We start from the raw sequence: 8,146 nt of genomic DNA, 5'->3' as shown, positions 1-8,146 counted from the left end.
AATAATTTCAGTCAACATTATCAGTCAATGGAACCAACAAAAACCAGAATTCCACTTGAAATGTCCTTCAAATAGCCAAAGATGAATTCAAGGGGATACAACATGTAAAACCAGAAGATGAGGCCTGACTTTGATATTTACTTGGTCTGATAGAGTAATTTTGTCTCTATATAGATCTCACTATATAAGAAAAAGGAGGCGGAAAGGAAGCTGTAATGTGTCACCTTATCTAAATAAGGTACCTGTCATTTCTGGAATTTTGTTTAAACTATGATAGATGTTCTTATTCAACAAAAGAATCTCTTTTCTTCCTAGAAAACTGGTCTTTTAAAGAGAAAATAGTACAACTAAACCACATTTCCTTCCCGGAAATGCTATGAAAAATGGAAAACTTACACCTTGATTAAAGATAGCCCAGAATTTAGAGGAAAAAAGTACAAACCATCCACAAGTGACCAAGGAGGGTGTTTCCTTTAATGAGAGTATTGTATTGACTTATTACTGTTTTTTTTCCTTACATATTGGATTAGCTTTAATGTTTTTTATTACATTTTTTATACATTTTATCTATGTGCTATTGTAATTTAAAATAAATATATTGATATATTTCATCTTTGTCCACCTTTGTGACACTGAGCTTCTAAAACCCTTGGAATTTCCTAAGTGATAAGAGCAATGAAGGTGTCTTTTGTTATGTTGAATGAGATGACTTTTGGGAAGCACTTGAGGACTGAGGTCCAGTTGACAGGATAACCAACTGTGTGATCAGAGGATTAGAACCTCCATTTCCATTGCCCTGAGCTCAAGGGAGGGAAGAGAGGCCCTAGACTGAGTTCAATCACTAATGACCAGTGATTTAATCAATTGCACCTGTGTAATGAAGCCTAATAAAAACTGAAAAGTATAGGGTTGGGGAGCTCCCAAGTGGGTAAACATGTGGAAGTACTGGGAAAGTGGCAGGCTCAGAGAGGGCATGGAAGTTCTTCTCCCTTTCCATATATCTTGTCCTATGCATCTCTTCCATCCTGATTTTTATCCTTTTATAATAAACCAGTGATCCAGTAAGTAAAATGTTTCCTGAATTCTGTGAGCTGCTCTAGCAAATAAATCAAATGTCAAGGAAGGCGGTGTGGTGGGGGAGGTGGTTGTGGGAACTTCTGATTTAGAGCCAGTTGGTTAGAAGTATAGGTAACAACCTGGAATTGTGACTGGTATATAAAGTGGAGCATTGGGGGCCAGGTGGCAGCCTTGTAGGACTGAACTATTAACCTATGAAATTTGATGCTAATTTCAACAGAGTGTTAGATTGAGTTGAATTCTGAGATAACCTGCTGATGTCTTATGGGAAGATCTACACATACACAATGAGTTGGAATTGGGTCTAGGAACCCCCCAAAAATCTACTTCTTTTGTCTTCATGGAATTTGGAGAGTTTATTTTTTTACATAAAAATATGCCAAGCAAGTTATACAGTATAATTTTTCACCTGGCTAGAGCTGGAAAGAAATGCAGGAATTTTTGTTAAACAGCAGGTGAATAAAATGGGGAGATCTGCTTTATTCATTTTATTTCTTCTCCATCTACTATTCTTATTTTTGGAAACAGCAACCTATCCAAAGAGTGAGTTAATTAGGGATTCATTTCCTCAAACACATTTGTTTGTAGTGAAAATCAACGTATAGACCAGTGATCAACAATTTACAATCTTAGTTCACATTCTTTCCTCTGTCAAGGTTGAAGGTTTATGTACAAGTTACTGTGCTCAGTCACTTGGTCGTGTCTGACTCTGTAAATCCATGGACTAGCCCTCCAGGCTCTTCTGTCTGTGGGATGTTCCAGGTAAAAATACTAAAGTGGCTTGCCATTTCCTTCTTCAGGGGATCTTCCCAAACCAGGAATCCAGCCTGTGGCTCCTGCCCCATTTCCTGCATTGCAGGTGAGTTCTTTACTGCTGAGCCACCGGAAAAGCAAAATGAAAGTGTTAGTCACTTAGTCATGTTCAACTTTTTGGGACCCCCAGGCTTCTCTGTCCATGGAATTCTCCAGGCAAGAATACTGGAGTGGGTATACATTAGCTTCTCCAGATCTTGAACAACCAGGGATTGAACCCAGATCTCCTAGCTTGCAGGCAGACTCTTCACTTTCTGAGCCATCAGAGAAGCACTAAGGTTCCCTTCAATGAAAGAGACCCAGGTTCAATCCTGCTTGGGGAAGATCCCCTGGAGAAGGGAATGGCAGCCCATTCCAGTATGCTTGCCTGAAGAATTCCATGGACAGAGGAGCCTAAGGGGCTATAGTCTGTGGGGCCGCAAAGAGTCAGACCCAACTGAGCGACTAACACACACACATATCAAAAGTAAATAATTAATCTAAAATCTAGCCAGACTAATCACTTAAAAAGAAAGCAGACACAAACTAACAATATCAAGAATGAGGAAACGAGGAATTTAATACCGCTGCAGATTCTAAGCTAAAGAGGATGAAAGCGGAACATAATGAAAACTTTTGTCAATTGATTCTTCAATTTAGATGGAAAGCACAAACTACCAAAGCTCACTCAGGAAATAGCTTACCTAAATAGCTCAAATTGAATGCATAATTATTTAAATTACAAAGTTCTTTCAACAAAGAAACCTCAGTGGTGAATTTTACAAAATATTTAAGGGTGAAATGACACCAGCGCTACACAAGTTATTTCAGGAAATTGAAGGCTAGTGACTACTTCCAAATTCATTCTATGAGGCCAGCATTAACATGATACTAAAAGCAGACAAAGATACTATAAAATAAGAAAACTACACTCCAGTTTTGGCTCAGACGGTAAAGCGTCTGCCTGCAATGAGGGAGACCCGGGTTCAATTCCTGGTGGCGAAGGAAATGGCAATCCACTCTAGCACTCTTGCCTGGAAAATCGCATGGATGGAGGAGCCTGATAAGCTACAGTCCATGGCGTCGCAAAGAGTTGGACACGACTGAGCAACTTCACTTTCACTTTCACACTCCAGTTTTATTCATGAACAAAACCCCACTCTGCTACAAATATTTCAGAAAATGTAACTTTTTCATGCTGTTTGAATTTTCCAAATAAATAGAATTCAACAATCTAGATTCTGTTCATAAGCACAATTATAATTCAATAGGAGTTTCAGCACAATTTAAAGTTTGATCATTGGAAAAACTTAGTATCTTCTAATTTTGAGACGCATTTAATTTTTTCTTCAGAGTGGGCTTTACTTTAAGGGGCACTCCATTAGTTTTCTTAGAACTTTAATTAAATAGTTACCTTTAAAAAAATCTTTCTAAAATGTTTATGAATTTTTGTTAGTTTTTATAATTGTCCCTTGGACTGCAAGGAGATCCAACCAGTCCATCCTCAAGGAGATCAGTCCTGAGTGTTCATTGGAAGGACTGATGTTGAAGCTGAAACTCCAATACTTTGGACACCTGATGCGAAGAGCTGACTCGTTTGAAAAGACCCTGATGCTGGGAAAGAGTGAAAGCAGGAGGAGAAGACGACAACAGAGGATGAGATGGTAGGATGGCATCACCGACTCAATGGACATGAATTTGAGTAAACTCTGGGAGTTGGTGATGGACAGGGAGGCCTGTTACACTGCAATCCATGGGGTCATAAAGAGTCAGGCACGACTGAGTGACTGAACTGAACTGATAATTGAACAAATGATCCCTTTTCTTCAACACGTTAAATTCTAATATTTTGCAATCTAACTTATTGGGAATGAAATATATTGAAAATGAATAGCCATAGCATATTCTTACATCACCAAGTTGAGATGTTGTGAAGTGAAATCATATTTTAAAAGGGTTGAAGAGATGATGTGTTGTTGTAAAGCTGTCTATAATGACATTGTTCAGTAGAAATTTAATGCAAGTAATATAATTTTTAAAAGTTAATTAAAATTAAAGGAAATGTGTGAAATTTAATTTAATAATGTATTTTATTACCCTAATATTTCTAAAAGAGTTTCATTTCAACATGTCATCAGTGCAAAAATAATTTTTTTTTTTTTTTTGTGCATGGGGCCATGATATTAAACAGGATAAAGATTAATTTGTAAATATGAGTTCATGAATATGCTTCTAGTAAAAATAATTGTAAATAAAATACATATAATTATTTGTCATTTTGACATATTGAGAAGCAGTACAGCCTGTTGGTTCTAATGGTTAAGGGCCTGATATCTAAAACTAAATTACCTGGATTCAAATCTCACCTTCCAAGTTTACTAGCTGATGCCCATAGGCCTCAGTTTTCTTTCTTTAAAATCAAGATTAATAATAGTATGTAACTCTTAGGTCATTGTACAATATATGGATTAAACAAGTCAAGTTAATAAGTATATATATATATATATATATATGCCATAGATTCATTCTTGACTCATAGTTTATGCCAGTATTAGTTATTATTATATTTATTATAAATACAAAATACTTTTCCACTGAGGACTCATAATGCAAACAACATTAATAACCAAAAAACCCTCAAAAACTAATTAAAAAACAACAAAACTGTCACTTCTTAAAATGTGACATATGAAGAAAATAAAATTGAAATATCTAGTACATTATGGAAGTGTTAGTCGCTCAGTCATGTCTGAATCCTGGAACCCCATGGACTATAGCCCACCAAGCTCCTCTGTCCATGGAATTCTGCAGGCAAGAATACTGGAGTGGGTTGCCATTCCCTTGTCTAGGGGATTGTCTCGAACCAGGGATGGAACCTGAGTCTTCTGCATTGTAGGCAGATTCTTTACCACCTGAGCCACCAGAGAAGCCCCAGGGGTGTTATACATTTCTTTTATACATTTTTAGATTTTTCTAATCTTTCAAACAATTCCAAAGTGTAATTTACCTATATGTTTTTAATATTTCTCTTTCTCCTCTTGGTTCTTCTTTCCTAAGACCACTAAAAATGTTGCTTAAACAGTTTGTTTTTTTTTCTGCCTTACTAAGTACAGAAAATTCTAACAAAACAGATCCTTGAAAATGCAAAGAATAATTAGTCATATCTTGTCTGGTCACTTTGGTTCTGGAAAAGAATGACATCAGTCTTATGGAAGATTTGTTCAGCCACTTTCTGTGCTAGACTAAAACATAACTAGTATTTGTATTGTGTGAGATAGTTTGCTTTATTTCAAAGCCCAGGAGCATTACCTTTTAAAATATATTCAAAGTCTTCTTATACTAACAAATAGAAGAGATAGATAAAAGTGAGGAAAATTTTCCTTACCTCTTTTCTTGACATTTCGAGTATTCTGAATTAGTGGCTTTTAGAATATGATGTTTTGATATTCACTTAGCTATTTGAGGAGGTTTCGTTAGTGGTAAAGAATCTGCCCACAGTGCAGAAGACTGGGCTTGATCCCAGGGTTGAAAGGATCCCCTAGAGAAGGGAATGGCTACCCATTCCAGGTGGACATGAGTTTGAGTAAACTCTGGGAGTTGGTGATGGACAGGGAGGCCTGGCCTGCTACAGTTCATGGGGTCACAAAGAGTCAGACACGACTGAGCGAGTGAACTGACTGACCCACTCCAGTATTCTCGCCTGGAGAATCCCATGGACCAGAGGAGCCTGGTGGGCTACAGTTCGTAGTGTTGCAAAGAGTAAGACACAACTAAGTGATTAACACTTTCACTTTAGTTATTTAAAATGGCAATTAGGACATTAAAAGTTGTAGTAAATTATGTTATTTAACTTTACTAATAATACTCAGGCTCAACTGTTAACTTATTGGACTGAAATATCCCTTAAAATATAAAGAGGGAAATACATGTTATTCTGCTCTTCATATTCCCAACTTAGTCTTTGGGAGGTGGAATTATTTGTAAAAGTGTCAACTGAGTTAGGGACAGAAAAAAGCACTAGGAAAATTAAACTTTGAAAATATGATGATAACTAAGATGAGCAGAGCTAGAAGAATCATTTCATTTATTTCTCGCAAAGTAATTGTGTAAGTAAATCATTGCCTGTCAACAGAAAGATTAATTTTGTACTTAGTTATAATTCAGATTTATTCTCAAATATAAGGGTAATTGCCACCAATCAGGACTAAAATTAGAGATAAAAATGCTCAGAGTGGTGTTACTAGTTACTCCAGAAATACTTTTTAAAAGTAATGGGTTCTGCAAAAAATGAAAAGAAGAGCAAAGTTTACTCTGCTAAAATTTCGCTGGACTCTCTCCAACATCCTTTCCTCTGGCACTAAGGTCTAATCTAATCCATAGAATTTTAGGACATATTTAAGAAACTGATAACCAACTTTTTAAGCAACAATGAATCTTGGATCATAAAAGGCATTTTGAAAGATTGCTGCTGAACCATGAAAAGATGCTGGGATTCTTGGCCTCCAGAGGAGAAGAATTCAATCTGGGGCCAGAGACGAGGCTTGATCACTCAGAGCTTTTGTGTAATAAAGTTTTATTAAAGTATAAAGGAGATAGAGAAAGCTTCTGGCATAGGCATCAGAAGGGAGCAGAAAGAGTACCCCCTTGCTAGTCTTCAGCTGGATGTTATATAGTCACTAGCAGTCTGTTAAAGAAAGGAATGTCTTAAAACTCAAGTGGCACCAGACCCCTCATTCATAAGATGTATTTTGGGATACTCTTGGCACCAGATGATTCATCCCGGGCCATAAAATGATTGACTTGAATCTTGAAGGGCAGATTACCATACAAATAGTTTCGTTTACATAGATTAGGGGGACAATGTCTGAGTGTAACATAATGGTTTGTCAAGTAGGTTCTGAGCCATTAAGCTTTTTGAGAATCTTGTAATGCCTGTTGAGTAAAATTAGTCAAAGCAACCCACTCATAGCATAACATCTGTAGTTCCCAAAGAGGGAAAAACACTTGCAGCCTGTTTCCTCCGTTTGGAGACCTCTGGCCTTCCTGCCTGTTACCCTCTCAATTTCATTGCTGGAAAATAAATCTGCTTCATAATGAATAAAATCTGATTATATTCATTTAGTTACTCTCTAGAGAAAAGAAGATATAACAAATGCAGATTATTTTTAATCATATTTTTAAAAATAGTTTGTTAATAGCTCTTAGTATATGGGATACTATTTACTCTTTGTTATAAAAGTGATAGTATCTATCAATATAAAAGAAAAGTCAATGGAAAGACAATCTACCAATTAAATAAATGAGAAGCCAAATAAATTGGAACTATTCCAATGAAATTTTTATATACAGAGTCATTCTAATTCCTTTAAAAATTATGGCCCACTTTTGATTCTCTACCCAGAAAAACTCACTTGGGCTTATGAATTCAAATTCTTGCATAAAATTTCAAGGGATTAACAATCCATCCATGAACTCTAGGGTGAAAATACTTGTTCTATTAAAATGAGGTGAAGGTATGTTTGCACATTTAAAGGGGAAGGTGAATGAGCCCCAGTCTCTTCAGAGAGAGAATGTTGTGACTACATAAAATTAAATTCACAGAAATCTGCAGTTTGTTATTTTCAGTTAAAATATAATACAACAGTTAATATGTCAAGCTTCTAAGACCTTTTTGTGAGGGAGAAAATATTTAGACTCATCATAGAACTGCAGTGGTTAACAGTTGCTATAATTTGCCACAGGTTACTGGGTGTCTAGAAAAAACATCTTTATGATGGACTTTTAGGAGACCAATTCCTTTCAGACTGATATATATATATATAGATTTTTACTTTAATTCATGTATATAATGCTATCTAGCATATCATTCAAAGGCAATGCTATTGCTACTATAAGGTTAGCTGCCTAGAAATCATATAAATAGAACTAAATGTGTGCTAATAGTAATACATTTTCTATGTCTGCAGTCCATGGGGTTGCAAAGAGTCAGACACGACTGGGCAACTGGACAAGTTCCTCTATAGTTATCAGAAATTCTATTGTGTCATAATAATAAAAAAAACCTGAAGATTAAAATCAATTATGATAATTTTGCATGCAGTCTAGTCAGATAGTTTAATGTCTGATATACACTTTCTCCTCTGGGCTCAGGTTCCAGCCATATAATATTCTTTATTATGTGTCCTGACAAGTTAATAGAGATTAAACCTGTGACACAAAGTTGGGCCAGAGACAAATGGTATAATTTTTAATGTTTGTCCTCAAAATCCTCATAATC

The 8,146-nt window shown here is 36.0% G+C and overlaps 1 long non-coding RNA gene across 1 annotated transcript; it reads left to right on the top strand.

Moving 5' to 3' along the window:
- The first annotated feature begins 916 nt into the window (after positions 1–916).
- Positions 917–3,985, top strand: LOC129647790 (uncharacterized). Its single transcript, XR_008712508.1, has 3 exons — positions 917–1,061; positions 1,878–1,936; positions 3,326–3,985. It is a non-coding gene; the product is annotated as an uncharacterized LOC129647790 (long non-coding RNA).
- Positions 3,986–8,146: the final 4,161 nt, after the last annotated feature.

Source organism: Bubalus kerabau, chromosome 3 (genome assembly GCF_029407905.1).
Source record: "Bubalus kerabau isolate K-KA32 ecotype Philippines breed swamp buffalo chromosome 3, PCC_UOA_SB_1v2, whole genome shotgun sequence".
Taxonomy (NCBI): Eukaryota; Metazoa; Chordata; class Mammalia; order Artiodactyla; family Bovidae; genus Bubalus; species Bubalus kerabau.
This window is presented reverse-complemented; position numbering and strand designations above follow the sequence as displayed.